Source organism: Podarcis pityusensis (genome assembly GCF_964106645.2).
Source record: "Podarcis pityusensis genome assembly, chromosome: 15".
In the NCBI taxonomy this organism is placed as follows: Eukaryota; Metazoa; Chordata; class Lepidosauria; order Squamata; family Lacertidae; genus Podarcis; species Podarcis pityusensis.
Window position 1 is genome coordinate 605,296 of NC_138040.1, and position 16,070 is coordinate 621,365.

At 53.3% G+C, this 16,070-nt stretch overlaps 2 long non-coding RNA genes across 5 annotated transcripts; one reads left to right on the top strand and one right to left on the bottom strand.

Moving 5' to 3' along the window:
* The first annotated feature begins 137 nt into the window (after positions 1 to 137).
* Positions 138 to 4,780, top strand: LOC308463710. Its single transcript, XR_013979704.1, has 2 exons — positions 138 to 636; positions 4,464 to 4,780. It is a non-coding gene; the product is annotated as an uncharacterized lncRNA (long non-coding RNA).
* LOC308463708 lies at positions 4,596 to 10,620 on the bottom strand. Of its 4 annotated transcripts, none has more exons than XR_013979699.1 (4): positions 10,520 to 10,620; positions 8,855 to 9,047; positions 7,231 to 7,325; positions 4,596 to 4,704 (listed from the first exon to the last, which is right to left on the bottom strand). It is a non-coding gene; the product is annotated as an uncharacterized lncRNA (long non-coding RNA). The 4 variants fall into 4 exon arrangements; XR_013979700.1 differs by having other exon boundaries at positions 10,504 to 10,620; XR_013979701.1 differs by lacking the exon at positions 10,520 to 10,620 and having other exon boundaries at positions 8,855 to 9,300.
* Positions 10,621 to 16,070: the final 5,450 nt, after the last annotated feature.

Below are 16,070 nucleotides of genomic sequence, written 5' to 3' on the forward strand. Positions count from 1 at the left end.
ATCCCTGGTTGCCATGGAGACCACAATGATGCTTTTCCAGGGCAGAATGTGAGGTCAGGGGAGGGGGGTGGGAGGAGGACGAGCAGCTTCCAACACAAACAAGATCGGGAGCGGGGAGAAGGCAATTGCCGCGGGGGGGGGGGGGGGCTCGGATATGGTTTCCAGGCAGTAAATACGCCGGGAATGGGGGGTGGGGTGCTTCTGTTTGCAAATTGCAGTATAGGAATGAAGCTGGAATTGGGAAGATGAACCGTTGTGGCGCTGGGGGACGACGACAGGAATTTGTGATTTCTCCTTTTCGGTGTTATCTGTGGGGAGCGAAGGTCATAGCCCGCTGACAAAGCCCCCCCCCCACCTCATCCCACGCTCTGGGTTAACAGAGCTGGAGTAAAATAGCACTTTTTTACCCCTACGGACTAGCATCTTGGCACGACTTTAAGAGCCCAGGGCGCATTTTTAACGCTTCCCTTGGAGCTGGGTGTGGGGAGAAGAAAGCGCCAGTTTGTCTTAGGAGGGGGCTGGCTTGTGATGACCCCCCCTCCCACAGTCACCCAGCCGGCGATGGCCCTCGGGTGGCGCTGACAGTTCCTCGCCCTGCTGCCCGTCCACCTTCTCCCACGCTGACATCCCCACGGTGTGTGCTCTCCGATTTAAGGATTATGGGGGGTGGGGGGGGACGCTGGTGCTCCACCTCGGCCCCTTTCTTCCTGCTGCCACTTTGCCCAGGGCTGTGGGTGGGCGCCCCACCCTGGGAGGGGAAGGAGAGGATGTTGTGTCTGGAGAGAGAAAAGATTCCTGGAATATCTGCCGCCACCCCCCAAAGTCCCTTTTCAGAACCGCTGTGCGTGTTTCATGCAGAGTAGAAAGGGGGGGGGGAGGAGAATGAGGCATAATGAGAGGCTAGCAACGTAACGCACCCCCCACGGCATCTTAATCTACTTCTAAGTACTCTGGCGCTTCCCCCCCTTCCCCAAAAGAGCCTCTTCCTTAGGATCAGGCTGGGGGGGGTGGACTGGGGGGGTGTCATCTAGATATCAGTAGCCCCTTTTAATCTGTCCTCAGAATCCTGTCCCAGCCTGTCATCGGCTAAGCGAAGTCAAACCCCAAAAGGAGAGAGTCCTCGTCGATCGTGTAGACACAAACACACGCGCACACTCGGGTTTATTCCGCACCCGCCGCTGGTTTGGGCACACGACTTTAACCACGACTCGCATCTATCCCGTATCTCCCCTGCCGGCTCTTCCGAAACGTTGCATTTCGATGCCTTCCCCCGCACCCTGCATGCAAACTGGCTTCGATCCAGATTGAGAAAAGCAGCCGCCTGGCTGCATTTGGAGCCAATCCGGTAACAGTGCCATACAAACCATTCCGCTGAACCGGTATCTTCTGGCGGGGGGTTTTCAGTGGGTGGGTTGATGCAGCTTTTGCCAGAGGCAGGAAGCGCTCACCTTGTTGAGTTGGCACGTGTAATTTGGAGAAAAGAGAATAGATTAATCCCAGATTAAAGCCCGAGTCTCTGTTTTGCTGGGCACCCGTTAGCAACTGTGTTTACCCAAGGGTCATGCTGTGGCTGGAAGGAGGTGATGAGGGGAGGTCTGTTCGATTTTATTAAGAGAACTCCCACTACACAAACACACACACGTGAGAACAAGAGCCTGGCTGCTGGGTCAGGACAAAGGGGCCCATCTAGTCCAGCATCCCCTTCTCTCAGGGGCTGAACAGTTGCCTGTGGCAGGATTTGAGCATGGGAGCCCTCGCTCCTCCTGCAGTTTGCAGCAACTGGTAGAATCGCAGAATCCTAGAACTGTAGAATTGGAAGGAGGTCCCCCAAAGGTCATCTAGTCCAACCCCCTGCAATTCAGGAATCACAGTAAAAGCATCCCTGAGGGATGGCCATCCAATCTCTGCTCCAGTGAAGCAGTGAAGTCCGCCACCTTCTGAGGAAGCCCAACGTCCCGTAGGAAACCCGCAAGCAGGACCCAAGCACAGAAGACGCCAGGAGGGCCTCTGCCAGTCAGTGTGTGCAGAACTGAGTTAGATGTGACTTTCTAAGTTCCTGTTTAAATAACCCCCTTATTCAAAGCCATGAGGACTGGAATTCGGGCACCTGCTTTGCACACAGAAGGTTCCAGGTTCACCCCCTGACAGCATCTCTAAGCAGGACTAGGAATGCCCATTGCCACCTGGTGAGCTTTGTGGCTGAGTGGGGACCTGAGCCTGGCTCTCCCGGGTCCTAGTCCCACACCTTAACCTCCAGCCCACATGGCAACTCCCATCACACAATGCATGTCCCACAGACTCCTTCCATTCTGGAAGCCCCAAGGCAGGCTCCCCCCCCCCCCCTTAGGCTCACTAAGAAATAATAGTGGGAACCTCAGAGCAGAGCCTTGCAGACCCTGGGGGGGGGCCTCTAGCCCGGCACCCTCTTCTCACAGGGGCCAACTGCCCCTAAGAAACTAGGAATCTCGATAGACTGCCTCTGGAACTGGAAGTTCCATAGGAATGTCCGAAGAGCCTACTGGTTTAGGCCAAAGGAGGCCCACCTAGTCCAGTCTCCTCACAGTGGCCAAATACTGCATATAACCTAGGAATTTAGATAGACTGCTTCTGGACCTGGAGGTTCCACAAGAAATTGCAGGAGAGGGCAAACATCTCACAGGGTGTGGGGAGAAACCACCCAGAAATCCTCATATTCTCACATTTTATTTCCATGTGGGCTCTTTCAGAATCTTGCGGAAATGAAATAAATCACATGCAGCTTCCAGGTAGGCCTGAACTTGCTGTCTGACAATTCCTGCTTTTCAGGGAGTCGGACTAGATAACCCTTCTAGGTCCCTTCCAACAATAAAATTCTGTGATTCTGTGGATTTCTAGCTCTTCGTCGAAAAGCCTATATGACAGTTCTACTTTATGAGCTTGCTTTTGTGGGAGGTCAGAAACTCCTGGGCACAAATCTAGCTTGGGGAGCTGCCTTATGAAAGGCCCATCTGGTTAAATATTGGTTGCACTGGCTGGCAGCAGCTCCTCAGGATTTTAGACTTTCCTAGTCTCACCTGGAGATGCTGGCAGGGGTTGAACCTGGTACCTTCTGCATGCGGGCAGGTGCTCTACCACTCAGCTATGCCCCCCACCATGGACACGGCCTCGTTTTGTGGCCTTGGGTCCGTCCCTCGGCCTCGGCCTCCACTTCCCCATCTTTAAAATGGGAAGCATTCCCTCCCGCAAAAGAACTCTTTGTGAAGAAGCAGGCTCAGATGTTTCCAAGCTGAAAGCGTGAGACAAGAGAGAGATGCCTGGGTGCAGATTCCAGTGTTCCTCTCTGCCTCTCTCAATAGGCGGCTGGGGGGGGCACCTCCCTGCTGCCTATCACTGTCTTCTCCCGCCTCTGAGCCTTGCATTTATCTGAGAGATAATGGGCTCTGCCTCCCACATAATGCGTCTTACAGAACCACTTCAGAGGCCGACAGGAAAGGAAGAGCTGAGGAGAGGAGAAGGGGAGGCGGGGGTAGACAAGAGGAGAGAAGGTCCATATATAACAGGGGGCTGGTGAGTTCATGCCTCCCCCCTCCAGATGCTGTTGTTGGACTCCGACTCCCATCAGTCAGTGCCAGCCGGCATGGCCAATAGCCAGGGATGATGGGCGTTGTAGTCTTAGGATGGGGAACATCTGTGGGGTCTCCAGATCTCGTTGGACTCCAACTCCCAACAGCTGGCCAGGGGGATGATGGGGCTCCAGAAACATCTGGCAAGCCAGAGATGCTCCCCATCCATGTCATCGTCCAGCAACATCTAGGGGAGCAGGTGTTCCCCAGCCCTGAGAATGGCGTTCTGTTTGGTTTATACCAAGTGGCTTCCATGTTTGCAAATGCCTTGCAGCTGGCAATTCTTCAGAGGCTCCGTCAGGGTTGAAGGGGAGGAGAAGAGGTTTGGGGGTTAAAGCATCTTACGAGCCATGTTTCCTGCCCCCAAACATTCTGCTTCTGAAGTGAGAGCTAGTCATGTTTTCCTCGTGGCGCAGAATCTGCACTCGACGCATTCTCAGAGGCATGCTTGCCACGCAGAGGTACATGGTAGAGCACGAGACTCTTAATCTCAGGACTGTGGGTTGGAGCCCCACGTTGGGAAAAAGATTCCTGCATTTCAGGGGGCTGGACTAGATGGCCCTCATGGTCCCACTCTACAATCCTATGAATTTATGATGGGCAGGAGAAGGACCTAGGCTTTCTGGGTCAGATTAAAGGCCTATCTCTCTGGGAACCTTCCACTTCTGGAGGAGATGAACTGGGTTATTGGGAGAGACAGGGGTAGGGCTTTGGACTGTGTGAGGATAGGGACGTTTAAGTCCCTTTCTCAGCATAGTAAAACTGAGTCTCACTCAGGGAGGGTGTCTAGCAGTGGCAGGATGGGTGGACTATGTCTGTAATAAAATGTAAACCCTTACCATGTTTTGCTGTTGCTTTCAGGCTCCGTTACCCCTCCAGGCCTTTGAAGGAAAGATGGGCAGAGGGACTTTAGAAGAGCCCTGTTTGTCCACCATCCTCTTCTCGCAGTGGCCAACCAGAGGCCTTTAATGGGAAACTTGCAAGTAGGAAACCAAGCCCACCAACTTTCTCTCCACCTGTGGCTTCCAGAAATGGGCCTTCAGAAGCATTTCTGCCTCTGACCATCACTGCCTCCTGAGGGAGGGAGTTCCAGAGTTTATCTCTGCTCTGCGTAAAAAAAAGGGGCTTCCGGAACCTTCCAGCATGCTGTGTTTTAAATAAATACGTAAGTGAATGAACGCAGTACAAGGATTACTACTCAGCAGTGTAAATGCATTGTTCTCAAGGAGTTTCTGAACTCATCGCCTGGTGGCCGGATAGTGACATTGCAGGCACCCAGGCTGAGAACCCATAAACCAGGTAGCATCGTCACCCAAAACACCTTCTCTCCAGGTACCCCTCGCTCTGCCTCTCACACACCCATGGCAACTGGGGCAGCAGCACAGCACTTCCACAAGACCTGGGTTGAGCTGGGAGCGGCAGATCTCCATTCTGGTACACTGACCCCAAGCTGTGTGGGGGCTTAAAAGCACCAACTTCTAGCCCTTCACAGCCTAGGACCCTCGTACCTACGGGACCGCCTCTCCTGGTCTGCCCCACGGAGAACCTTAACTGCCATAACTAGCAACACCCTAGAGGTCCCGGGCCCTAAGGAAGTCAGATCAGCCTCAACCAGAGCCAGGGCCTTTTCAACTCTGGCTCCGGCCTGGTGGAACGCTCTGTCTCACGAGACCAGGGCCCTGTGGGATCTGACTTCTTTCCACAGGGCCTGTAAGACAGAGTTGTTCCGCTTGGCCTTTGGCTTGGAGTCAATTTGATTCCCTCCCCCTCTTTCCTTTTTCCTTTCTCCTTCTGTGATGGAACTCCTATTTGGGGACTTCCCTGGCTTTTTTCTGGCCCACGTAGGACCAGTCTGGATAGTTGGCCTTGGTGAAGAATTGACGTTTTCATCCCTCAAAAGTTTTTGATTTGAGTTTCTACTGAAATGAGGCTGCATTTTAAGGTTGTATTTTAACCTTGTTTTTAAGTTGTATTTTAATCAATTGTTTTTATACCTGGTGTTAGCCACCCTGAGCCCGGTCTTGCCTGGGGAGGGCAGGGTATAAATAAAATTTATTATTATTATTATTGCCACGGGCAAGAACCCAGTGCAGTTTTTTGAGCACAGCCTCCCACCTTCCCACTCAGTCCATTCCCAGCTGGAAGTCCAGCAGCTGTATTTTGAACTCGTGACAGTTTCCAGGCAGTCTTCAAGGGCAGCCCCACATGACATGCATTGCAGTAGCCTGGATGACTGTGGTCAGGCTATCGCTGTCCCAAAAGGGCTGCAACAGCTGCACTGGCCTCATCTTGATTGATTGATTGATTGATTGATTGATTGATTGATTGCATTTATATCCCATATTTCCACCCCTGACGGGAGCTCAAAATGGTGTACATGGTTCTCCCCATTTAATCCCACAGCAACCCTGCAAGGTTGGTTTGGCTGAGAAGCAGTGCCTGTTTCCCCAAGGTCACACCAGAGAGCATCATAGCTGAGTGGGGATTTGAACTCTGGTCTCTCCCAGGTACTAGTCTCACATTCTAACCACTACACCACACTGTCCTATCTGACAAATGCTCCAGGGTGCCACAGAGGCTGCTCTTGTCTCCAGTGACGAAGGACGGGGGTCGCAGGACCTGTGGCTGCCTCCAGTTCCTCTCGAACTCCCGCAACACCTGGAGGCCAGATTTTAATTTTTGTTTTATTAAATTTCTATACCGCTCTTCATCTGAGGTGGCTTACAATATAAAAACACAAAAATACATACAATAGCAACAAACAGAAACAATACCCACCCGTTTAAAAGTCCATCGACAGTTTAATCAGCCAAAGGGGGGTCAGCATTCCACAAAGGGGGAGCCACCGCAGAAAAGGCCCCGTTCTTGTGTTGCCACCCTCTGGACCTCTTGTGGCAGAGGCACATGGAGAAGGGCCTCAGAAGATGATCTCATGGTCCAGGTTGTTTCATATGGAACAGAGGTGGTCCTTGAGGTATTGCCGTCCTGAACCCTTTAAGGCTTTATAGGTCAAAACCAGCACTTTGAATGGGGGACAGTAATTGACCAGCAGCCTGTGCAGCCAGGCCAACAATGGCGTCATATGCTCAAACCGTTTCGCCCTGGTGGGCAACCTGGCTGCCAAATTCTGCACCAGCTGAAGTTTCCGAACCGACATCAGAGGCAGTTTCCCACCTCTGATGTAGGGGTGCCTCCAGATGGCGGATCTGATCCTTTAGGTGTGGGAGTGCAGGAAATGCCGATGGCTCAGCCGCAAACACCGGACAGGCACTCCACAAGGTCTCATGCGCATGTAGGAGAGGGTGGAATCCTGCAGAGGTCCATAGCAACAGGTCCTTGGGGCTGAGCAGCAGCAGCAAGAACAGGCCCAGCACCACTTTCTGGAACCCCCGGCAGGTAGGAGCAGAGCCACACCCAACATGACCCCTCCAGCTCCCATCTCGGCGGAGCTATCCAGAACCTACAGAAGGGCTGGGAGTCTTGATCACCCACCTGGATGACTCAGGCAGTTTCTGGGCCTGGAAACAGACTGAGGTGGACTAAAATCAGCCTTGGCCAGCGGACTGGCTTCCAGAGGTTTTGAACCACAACTCCCATCAGCCCCTGACATAATATAGAGAAAGCTTACCTAGATGATCCATTGCACCACATCCGTGGACTGTAGCTCAGTGGGAGAACAGTTGCTTTGCATGCAGAAGGTCCTGGTTCAATCCCCAATGGCATCTGCAGGTAGGGTTAGAACTCTGGAGAGTTGCTGCCAGTCCGTGCAGGCAGTGAGTGAGAAGGACCAATGGGCTGACTTGGTATAGGGCTGCTTATAATAATAATAATAATTTTATTAGTTATACCCCGTGCATCTGGTTGGGTTGCTGCAGCCGGCTTCCTGGAGTCTCCATGCCCCCAGTGCTGTTTAGCTGTGTGATCCTGAGGGTAGAAAATTGGGGGAGGCTGGAATCATAGAGTTGGAAGGGCCCACAAGAACCATCTAGTCTAACCTCCTGCAGCTCAGGAATCTTTTGCCCGAAATGCCTGTGCCCTTTGTGTGGCAGGGCATTTCTTCTCCTGCCCCACCAGTGCCCCCATGCCCCTTTCCACGGCTCAAGGGCCAGCCAGATGCCACCAAGGGAAACCCACAAGCAAGACTCAAGCCCAGGAGCCCCCTGCCTTCCTGTGGGTTTCAGCCACTGGGATTCAGAAGCGCTGCTGCCTCAGACCAGGCATCCCCAACCTTCGGCCCTCTAGATGTTTTGGACTACAATTCCCATCACCCCTGACCATTGGTCCTGTTAGCTAGGGATCATGGGAGTTGTAGGCCCAAACATCTGGAGGGCCGCAGGTTGGGGGTGCCTGCCTTAGACCATGGAGGAGCAGAGCCAGCCTGGCTAGGAGGAGCCCTCCACAGCCCTCGCTTCCCCCATGAATTTGTTTTAAAGCCATCTCCTCCACATCCTGTGGGAGGGAGTTCCACAGCTTAACCATGCACTGCAAACCCCAATATCCCCCGGTAGGTCTGCAGAAATACTTCAGTCTGAAACGCTGGAGAGCTGCTGCCGATCAGTGCTGGCAGTGCTGAGCTAGATGGACCAGTAGTCAGACTGAGCACAACACAACTTCCTGTGTTGACGTATGGAGGGGCTGTAGTTTAGGGGTGCAGAACACCTGCTTCACATGCAGAAGGGTCCGCATTCAGCTCCCAGTGGCATCTCCAGGCAGGGTCAGGGGAGGGACCCCCCCCGCCAGGAACCCTGAAGAGCGGCTGCTCTTGGCTGCGAGTCCTGGGAGACCTGCTCTCTGCCTTGCAGGCCTTTTCCTACCAGGCCTGGGAGGGTGGCCCTTGGATTGACTCCAGCTGCAAAAGCTGAGAATGCCGAACAGACTCTTGGGCTGGGGGGGGGTTGTTTAGGGGGTTTTGGGGTGTGTGTGTTGTTGTTACTGATACTTTTTGTATCTTTATTTTCCATCTTCTTATGATTTATGTGGAAGTTGTTCAATTTGGCTACGTGCTTTCTGATGTTTTATTCATTGTTCACAGACTACTTTTGTTATGTTCGTAATTATGTGATTTTTATATGTTGTCGACCACCTTGAGCATAGCTTTAACTTTGGAAAGGCGGCCTAAAAATAAAACGATCGATTGACTGATTGCTGCCAGTCTGTGTTGGCAATACTGAGCCGACTGATTGGACTCAGTATATGAGGCGGTTTGCAATAAACCAGCCCTTTATTTAGAGTCATGAAGATCAAAAACTTACCTTATTTTTAGGGGATGGGCTGCAGCTCACTGTCCCGGCACCTCCTTTCCCAGATCCAATCTCTGCTGAGCTGGCGGTAAGACCTCCGCTTTCTGGAGACCCCCGGGGAGACGCCGCCAGTCCGTGTTGACGATATGGAGTTAAATAGACCAGTTGGTGACTCAGCCTCCGCCAGCTTCCTGTGTTCCTAGATCTGAGTTAAGACTTCGTGAGTTTTTTGCCACTCGGGTACATCTTGGCACATGCCAGGGGGGTGGGTGCCCCCCTGGAGGGTGTGTGTGTGCCAAGACCGGGGAATCGGGCAGTTTCAGAGGTCTATAAAGCTCGCTTTCTCTCCCCCCCCCCCCCGTCGTTTCGATGGGCATCAGGAGTGTCATGGAGCAAACTGATGCTAAGGAGACCCACTTAGAGTCGTCCCCCCCATAAATCCCCCCTCTCTGGCTGGCTAGTTTCTCTCCCCCGCCCCTCTTTCTCTCCCTTTCTCTCTCTCTCTCCCCCCTCCCCGTGATATAAATAGCTGCCTCTGCCCGTTCCCTAAATTTCCCGCTGACGTCGTGCTCACGTCATTGTGTAGGTTGATTCTTTTCTATGAATGAGCCGCGAGGTCCCCGTTACTACGAGCCGGACTCTATAAAAAGCCCGACGGCTGCATACACCGCTCCGGAGCCTGCACCGCCGACGGAGTCCGGAGCTTCTCCCCACAAAGCCGGGAGAGAAAAAAGGGGGCTGCGGCGCGGAGGGATGGAGGGGAGAAGGGCCGGCGGGCGGATGGACGGGAAGGACGCCCCGTCGAGGCACAGGTAAGCGGAGAATGGGCTGCCCCCTACCAATCCAGCTCTGCCCCTCTCTCCCCACTGCAAGGCTGGCTAATCGCCGCTTTCAAGAGTGGGGTGTGTGTGTCAGGAGGTCCCCACTTATTCTCTCTCTGCTCCGCGACGTAGATTCGCCTCCAACAGAGTCCCGTCCCAGGCGGCTTGTGGGGAGAGGTGCGCGGGGGTCCCGCAGCGTGACTCGCCCGGAGTCGATTGGTTCCCGTGCCAAACACGTGGCGCTTGTCCGGGCAGCGACTGCCTACCTCCCCCCCCCACCCCCATCAAAGGAGAGGAAGTAGGTCTTGAATCGGGACCGACTTTCCCCACCAGGGATGTGTCGGGGGCGTCTCTTTTCAGTGGGTGGGTGGGTGGGGGGCACAGAGGGAACAGAGACCCCCCTCCTACGTGAATGGGACCAGAGAGGCATTGGCCATTATAATAAGCGGGCGGGGGGGGGACACGGCAGAGTTTCGGGCGTTGCCCCCCCCCACCTTGTGCCTTGCCAACTTCCCCTCTCCCGCAAAAAGCCCAGCTAAGGGGAAGCTGCTGGCACTGAAGGGGGGGGGCGGATGAGGAGCGCCTGGATGCGGGGCGCGCAGAGGAGGATGGCTCATCCCTATCGCCCCCCCCCCACGTAATTGAGCTTGGAGCTGGTTAGATGATGCCTCTGACTCCCCCCCCCCCAATTTCTTCCTGCTGCGGATCCGCCACCTGTTGCATTGCGTCTGCTTGGCGTTCGCTCCTCTCTTTTTCCTGCGGGGGGGGGGGGCGGGAGAGACGTTGCTGCAGCTCTCTCTCTCTCCCCCCTCCCTCTCATTTCCGCCCCCACCAGCCTACCTGCCGCTCCATTCACCTTGAGCCGGAACAAGAACTGGCTGGAAGGGGCTGCTGCGCCGCCGGAAGCGATGGGCGGGGGGGAGCGCCAGCCAGCCAGCCGCTTCTCTACCTCTCCCCCCCCCCCCCCGGTGTCCGCTTGGCTGAAGGGGAGGGCTGGCTTGGCGCAGGGCGGCAGCGACCTGCCTTTCTCCCCCCCCAACTCCCTAGGCATAAGCATCCGTCAGACCAGACCCCCACCTCCCAAAAAATCTCTTTCTTCGCCCTCCCTTTCCACTCCGAGATGCCCAACGAGAAAGCAGGAAGCGAGAATCTCCTCAACGGGGGGCTGTTGATGGGGTGGGTGTTGAATATAAGAGGAAGATCTGGGGGTGGAAGAAGGAGAGGGACCTCTCCCTTCCTTTGATACCCCCCCCCCGGCTCTCCCCCCCCCCACACCCGGAAGCGAAGAGTTCGAGACACCTGCCTTCTCTAACGACCTGCGCTTTTGTGGGGTTTAGTTATTCATTTTTAAGAATGAGCAACAGATTCATTCATGGCTCGCTCTGCCCCCGCAGTCGGAGGCAGCGATGCTTCTGAATCCCAGTTGCTGGAAATCGCAGGAGGGGAGAGTTCGAGCTCTTGTGCTTGAATCCTGCTTGCGAGCATCCCATAATGGGCATCTGTTCAGCCACTGGATGCTGGACTAGATGGGCCCCCTTTGGCCTGATCAAGCAGGGCTCTTCTTACAAAGGTCTATTGTGATAGCAGAACCTCCATGCCCTGGGACAGTCTATCTCTGAATACCAGAGGATGGGGAACAACAGCTGGGGGTCTGTTTCCCACAATGGGCATCTTGTCGGCCGCTGTGGGAACAGGATGCTGGACTAGGTGGGCTCTTGGCCTGATCCAGCAGGCTCTTCTGTTCCATTTATTTCCACCCCTGTTTCCCTGGCTCAGCCTTTCCCAACCTGGTGCCCTCTTGGATGGACAGCTCCCACCCTCCAGAATCATGGCCATCCAAGCTGTGTGCGAGAGGCCTCCTGGATCCATAGGAATGAGAGAGGGAAGGAATGAGTGTGTGTGTGTGTGTGTGTGTGTGTGTGTGTGTGTGTGTGTTGTTTTTATTTTATTTACTGATTGCATTTCATAGAATTCTAGAGCTGGAAATGGACCCCAGGGGTCATCTAGTCCAACCCACTGCAATGCAGGAATTTATGTCCATCTTTTTCTGCATGGCGTCCTTGGTTCTCCCCACCCTTGTTTAATCCCCACAACAGCCCTGTGAGGTAGGCTAGGCTGAGAAGCAGTGACTGGCCCAAAGTCACTCAATCAGCTTCAGGGCCAAGTGGGGATTCAAGCCCTAATTTCTCCCAGGCTAACCACTAAGCCACACTGCCAATGTACTGAGACCCTGCTTGCAGGCTTCCCAGGGGGCAGCTGAGGCAAAGGATGCTGGACTGAATGAGTCCTGCTTTGGCCTGATCCAGCAGCCAGGCTCGTCTTAGGACCTGAAGCAGATATAGGGGACCTCTGGCTCTTCAGGTGCCGCTGAAACAACAGTTCCCATCAGCAGCAAGCATGGCCAGAGGCCAAGGTTGATGGGAGTTGTAGTTCACCCCACCCCCTTAGCCTGCCATAGAGGGTGAAAGTAAGGAGGGGAGCAGTTGGGGAAAACTTACGGAGAAGATTTTAGCCATGTTCGCTCCGTGGAGCCTCTCTCCTTAGAGGCAGTCTACCAAGGAGTCAAGGGCATCGATCTGGACCCCAGACCCCTTGCCTGCAACTGCATATCCCTAGATATCCTCAGGGTCTCTTCCAACTCTACTATTCTATGGGCTATTTGGGGAGGGTCTGCCTGTTAGTTCTTCAGCAGAAGGCAGGTCTATATCACCCCCCTCCTAACCCCAGCCTCTTCCAGGACGGCCTGGAGTTTCCCCGCATCATTTCTATCAAAACATTATTCGCCCTGTAACTCGCTGGTGAGCCCTGAAATCCAGGAACTTCCTTCCCCCAGACTCTGAAACTGAGCGCAACAAGAAGGCACCGTCCCTTTTCCATTGCTCCTCAGCTCACGCTGTGATCATGAGATCTAGAATCTTGATTTCTCTCTTTTTTTTAATGGCCTCTCAAGGAAGCACAGAGGCAGCCACACCAGCAGGCAGGAGGCTTTTTGCACTTTCCTTTGCAGTGGCCTTCCCCCCCTCCGGGTTAAAGCAAGGGGAACCACATGCGGAAGAGACCCCGATGAGAAGATTCAACCTCCTGCCCCCCACACCCTCCCTGCCAGGTCAGTGCGTCGGCACCTTGGCTCTAGACTGCTTACTGCTAAGTGCTACGACAGGAACAGTAACAGTCTACAGTCATGGCTACTGAAGTCTGACAGCAACTACAGTGCCTCTTCACCCGAGGGGGGCGGGCTTTTGTGTGGGGCGCCTGTCTCCTTTCAGCTGTGCCAGGGCAAAGACATGTCAGGATCCACTCGTGGTAGGTCTCTGCAGCAGATCCTGCAAAAGGGTTTCTGGCTCACGGTTCTTTAACAGCAGCAGAAACAGATCTCCACGCCCTCCCCTAGTAAACCAGGCTTCTGAAACGAAGAAAGCTTAGTGAAGAAGGTATAGACAGTAGATCTATAGCTATATCTGGGCCTCAGTTTGCCCTGGCTGTAAAATGGGACCCTGGTGGTTTTAAATGCTGCTCCTTTAAAAAAAACACACCATACAACTTGACATGGTGGGCCTTGTGGTATAATTGCTTACCTCTTTAACCTCTGTGCTTCTCACCTGTAAAACTAGATTATAGGTGGGCTATCTGTGACCTTGAGCAGCCCCGCCATGTACCGGTACTTAAATATATGTCTCATCATTTGTCTGTCAATCAAATGGGGACTCCCTACTGCTGGCCCTTGGACCAGTGCAACAGGGGAGTGGGGTGGTCCAGAGATTGAACAGGTGGGTGGATGCAAGCCAGTGCAGCTGACAGGTATTTAAAATGTCATAATGGAGATGAAGGTCGGTGGGTCTAACAAGGGCAGCACTTTGTTAAACTATGGAACTCCCTGCCACAGGAGGAGGGCCACCAACCAAGATGGCTTTAAAAGAGGATTGGACAAATTCCTGGAGGAGGAGAGGGCTATTGATGGCTACTAGCCATGGTGGCTGTGCTCTGCCACCCCAGTTAGAGACAATTATGCTTCTGAATACCAGTTGCTGGAAATCAGGAGGGAAGAGGGCTCTTAAATTGGGCTTCCCAAAAGAGTCATCTGGCTGGCCACTGTGAGAACAGGGTGCTGGTCGAGATGGGCCATTGGCCTGATCTAGCAGATAGGCTCTTCGGATGCTTTTATGGAACCTCCAGGTCCAGAGGCAGTCTATCTCAATTCCTAGGTTCTTTGGGGTAGAGGGGCCATTGGGCCGATCCAACAGGCTCTTCATATGACGTGGGCCTTGAGAAGGTGTGGGGAAGTGCAGAGAGGGAGGCTGGTGCCACTCCAATATTGCAGATCTTAGGCAGAACTGGCAGAGTTGGTTCTTCAAACTGGACTCCAGTTTCTTGTGGTTCCGGGACCCAGTTGGGGAGAGAATGTGGGGTAGGGAATCTCAACCATCTCAACCATGTCCTTGGGGCCCAAACGGAGCCTCCCTCCTGGCACCAAAAGGGATCCTTGCTGCGAGCTGCTGTCCATGGTGCTGATCTCCAGTCTCCCCTGGAAAACTCCCCACTTCCAAACAGTTTTAGGGCTGGTCCCCTCGCGTTTTGTACTAGGGTGGGAAACACCTTTCCCATATCAGAACTGGGTCCCACTCCTCCTTGAAACAGTGAGAGGAATGGCTGGCTTTGATCCTTTTCCAAAGGGTAGCTGTGTTTGTTTTGGCCAAAACAACCAAAGGCACTGAGTCAGACCATTGGTTGACCATGCTCTGTTTTGTCTGTACCAGGGACCCCGACGTTGCAGGACTCCAACTCCCATCAGCCCCAGACAGCATGAGCAGTAATGAGGTGGGTGGGAGTCGTAGTCCAGCAATGTTTATGAATGAATGAAGAATCCTGCAGCACCATAGAAACGAATAGATTTATTACAGGAGAAAAATTCATGGGTGCCGTCCATAGTTCAGCAGAGCATAGCCCATTCTTTTGTGTGTGCAAGGACTCCAGAAGCAGGTGAGGGTTCTTTGCTGAAGGCCCCAGAAAGCCACTGCCAGCCAGAGAAGGCAATACTGAACTAGATGGACCAATGGCCTGATCAGATTAAGTGCTGCCATCTCCAGGTTTTGCCCATGCTGCAATAAATCTGTGAGTCCTTAAGGCTGTGTTTGACCATGTTCCCTCTCCAGGAATGTAGGGACCTGCTTCAAAACCAGTCAGGCCATTGCTATACCTAGCCCAGTATTGCCAACACTGACTGGCAACAGCTGTCCAGAGTTTCAGAAGGGACTGGGGCCTTCTGCATTCAAAGCAGGGGCTCTGCCACCAAGTGATGGGGAGTCCCATACTGGAAAGGTCCAGGTAGGTTTCCCCTTTAATCCTTGATGCTCTGTGGACGTCACTTGGGGGTGGTTGGTGCTTCTGGGATGCTGGCTTGTTGAGAATCAGTGAAGAGAGATGCCCACCTCCAGAGGGAGCCCAAGGTGTGGGGTGGGGGTACAGGCTGTCCCCCCATTGGCACATTTTCTAGCCTTTGCCAGACAATAGTGATGAAGGAGAGACCTGCACAATAGTGAGTGTTCCCAGTACAGTCTGGCCAATGAGGAGGAAGCTCAGTGTGGCAGTTAAGACATGCTCCTAAGCCAGGGTAAGAGCAAAATCCATTCTTCCCCATCCTCCATCTCCACCGCCCCAAGAGTAAAAGTCAGTCCTGTGTCCAGTTCTGAGCACCCCAGTTTAAGAAGGGTATTGACAAGCTAGAAGCTGGGCAGAGGAGGGCAACCAGGATGATGAAGAAGCCTTATGAGGAATGGTTGAGGGAGTTGGGTGTGTTTAGCCTGGAGAAGAGAAGACTGAGAGGAGATATGACTGCTGTCTTCAGATACCTGGAGGACTAACACATGGCATGTGAAGCAAGTTGTTTTTCTGCTGCTCTGGAGGGGAGAAGAACCCAAACCAATGGATTCAGATGACAAAAAAGGAGATTTGTCTTGCTCTTACCTGGGGGAAGCAATTGCACTTTCTGAGGTTGAAGTGCCCACCTTGGATGGTGCTCCTCTTGTTGCCAGAGCATCAAGAGCAAGAATTGCGCTCCATAATATGGTGATTTTTTTTATTAGACCAACCCAAAATAATGTGGACACTTTTGAGTTCCTCAGAACTCTTCCATAAGGCTAAATGGTTAACAAAAAGGAAAGAAAAAGCAAACAGTGGGTTGGGGAAGGTGAGTTGTATGGACAAAGAAACAAGATTAGGAGGACTTTCTGAATAATACTATTTTCAGAAGGCATCTAAAATCAAGCAGTGGCAAGGAGTTCCACAGGGCAGGGCTCACTACACTGAAGCCTCAGCTCCTGATAGGAACCAGCTGAAACTTGGGGGTACATGGGACCCCCTCAAAAAAGTGCCCCCATCAAAAGGTTGGCACTTGAAGTTTGAGTGCATCA